Source organism: Cebus imitator, unplaced genomic scaffold, assembly GCF_001604975.1.
Source record: "Cebus imitator isolate Cc_AM_T3 unplaced genomic scaffold, Cebus_imitator-1.0 Scaffold964, whole genome shotgun sequence".
In the NCBI taxonomy this organism is placed as follows: domain Eukaryota; kingdom Metazoa; phylum Chordata; class Mammalia; order Primates; family Cebidae; genus Cebus; species Cebus imitator.
In genome coordinates this window covers 42,303-45,139 of record NW_016108279.1, presented here as the reverse complement: position 1 = coordinate 45,139, position 2,837 = coordinate 42,303, and the positions used below count along the sequence as shown (strand labels likewise).

Below are 2,837 nucleotides of genomic sequence, written 5' to 3'. Positions count from 1 at the left end.
TAACTATATTGTTTATGTTCTTTGCCCCATGTATCAGATTACCTTTGCAGGGAGGGGGGAAAAAAAACAGACTGAAACTGGAGGAGCAGAGAAGGAACTGGCCTTGAGTTGGGTCGAGACCCCACAAACTCTGAGATGACAGTAAAGCAGCCATAAACCAGGAAACTCTCCCACTCTCCAAACCCCTGCCAGAGAACTTTAATCACAGTCACTTTAGAACTACTACTGACAATGCCACCCTGAACTGAAGACCACTGGCCTTCAGGAAAACTCAGTAACAAAATTTCGTAGGTTAAAGTCCCAGAAATCTTGACTTGCTAAGGAGCTGGACTGATTTCCCTTTGTGGAGAATGAAGATTACATAGCTGATCATGTGATGTTAACCTTTTCACTGGAGCTGCCAGGAGGCGCATAGTCAAAATGTTTAGCTCGGTTTCTATGAAGTAAAACCAGATGATCTGTGTATCTTCACAGCAATTTTGCCTGTTGATCTTCTACTCTCTCTAAATTTCTCTAATCTTTATTTTCAACTAATTGCTCTTTCCCATTTTGTTGTGGGAAAACCAAGTGGCAAACAAGTAACTTACCTGGGACTCAATCTTATTTTTTGTTTCTCTTTGGAAAGCAATTGGGGGCGGGGTGGAGTGCAAAGAGTCTTCAGAGCTGAAGCTGAGTTAACCACTCTTCAATAGCTGGATGTGACAATGTGTTGCTTGTTAATTCATCGGTGACTTGTGTTTCTCATCTGAGCTGTAACTCCATTTCTGGAACTTTGTCCTAAGGTAATAATCATGGATGCGTACAGATATTTAATTTCAGAAACCTTCAACACAGTTTTGTCTTTAACATCATATTATTGAAAATAACGTAAATGCCCAGCACTAAAGAATGGGAAAATTATGGAAGCTCCAAAGGCTGGAAAGGCAGGTAAAAAGCAACACTCTAGATGATTAAAAGCAACACTTAAAAAGCAACACCCTTAAAAACAACACTCTAGATGATTAAAAGAGGCTACGGAAACATAGCCAGCAAATGTAAAGTATGGTCTTGTCTGGGTCTTAATTTGAACAGACAAAGAAATTTTTAGATAATCATGAAAGTTGGAACCCCGACTAGATATTTGATAAGATTAAGGAATTTAACCATTGATTATCTGAAGATACTATTGTTAATTATTTTACCTTAGAGCAACAAAATCGACCTTTAAGGCTTTAATTTTTACATAATAAAGCGTGTATAGATGAAATGATGTGTTTGGAATTTGTTTCAAAATAATAAAGACTACACATGTAGTCATTGAACTATATACAGGTCGGGTGCAGTGGGCCAGCACTTTGCAAGGCCAAGGCGGGTGGACTGCCTGAGTTCAGGAATTGGAGACCACCCTGGGAAATATGGCGAAACCCCATCTCTACCAAAAAATGCAAAAATCAGCTGGGCACGTTGGTGCGCACCTATAATCCCAGCATGTTGGGAGACGGAGGCAGGTAAATTGCTTGAGCCCAGGAGTTCAAGACCAGCCTAGGCAACATAGGGAGACATCATCTCTACAAAAAATACAAAAAATTAGCCTGTCGTGGTGGCACACACCTGTAATCCCAGCACTTTGGGAGGCTGTGGTGGGCAAACGACTTGAGTCCAGAAGTTTGAGACCACCCTGGCCAACATGGTAAAATCTGTTTCTACTAAAAATACAAAAATTAGCCGGGCGTGGTGGTGGCGCCTGTTATCCCTGCTACTAGGGAGGCTGAGACATGAGAATCACTTGAACCCAGGAGGTGGAGTTTGCAGTGAGCCAAGATTGAGCCACTGCACTTCAGCCTGGGCAATAAGCAAGAGAAGGAAGGGAGGGAGGCAGGGAGGGAAAGAAAAAGAGAGAGAGAGAGAGAGAGAGAAAGAAGAGAAAGAACAGAGGGAGGGAGGAGAGAGGGAGGGAGGAAGAAGGAAGGGAGGGAGGGAGGGAGGGAGAGAGGAAGGAAGGAAGGAAGGAGGGAAGGATGGAAGGAAGGGCGGGCATTCTGGAGGAAGAAATGAGAGGGTGGCCTAGATGAGTACTTGAATAACTTTTTCTGTAAAAGAGTCATATAGTAAATGTTTTAGATTTTGTGGGGTCTGTGGTCTCTGCTGTAACTACTCAGCCCTGCCATTGCAGGTTGAAAGTAGTGCTATACAATACATAAACTAAAGGTGCTCACTGGCTGTGTTCCAATAAAACATCATTTTTGGGCACTGAGATTTGAATTTTACATCATTTTCATGGGTCACAAAATATTATTCTCCTTTTGATTTTTTTCCAGTGATAAAAAGTATGAAAACCATTCTCAGCTCATGGTTGTATTTTTTTTTTTTTTTTTAAAGCAGCATGTCAGATTTGGCCCACTGCCCAGTTTCCCAACCCCTGGTCTAGATAAAACAAGATTGGCTGTGAGTTGATGACTGATGAGACTGGGTGGTGGGCATAATGGGGGTCCATTATACAATTCCCTCTATTTTGTGGATGTTTGAAAATTTCTATAAGAAAGGTTTATATTTAAGTATTACCATAGAAATTATCTAAGTAGTACTATGGAAATTAAGTTAATGGCATGGAAATATCGCTGTAAAATGAAGAAAAGACAGAACACAAGAACGTGTTCCTAACTGTTTAATAACAGAATAACAGGCCAGGGGTGGTGGCTCACACCTGTCATCCCAGTACTTTGGGAGGCCAAGGCAGGAGGAATGCTTGAGTCCAGGAGTGCGAGGCCAGCCCGAGCAACACAGTAAGACCTCGTTTCTACAAAAACTAAACAGAATTAGCCGGGCGTGGTGGCACACACCTGTAGTCTCGGCTACTT

The 2,837-nt window shown here is 42.0% G+C and overlaps 1 non-coding gene across 1 annotated transcript in view; it reads right to left on the bottom strand.

Annotated features, from left to right (window-relative positions):
- LOC108298451 overlaps positions 1-2,837 on the bottom strand; it is a 26,734-nt gene that overhangs the window by 5,942 nt on the left and 17,955 nt on the right. Inside the window, exon 4 of the transcript XR_005198747.1 lies at positions 588-777. This is a non-coding gene — a transcript (uncharacterized LOC108298451). The remainder of the gene's footprint in view (positions 1-587; positions 778-2,837) is intronic.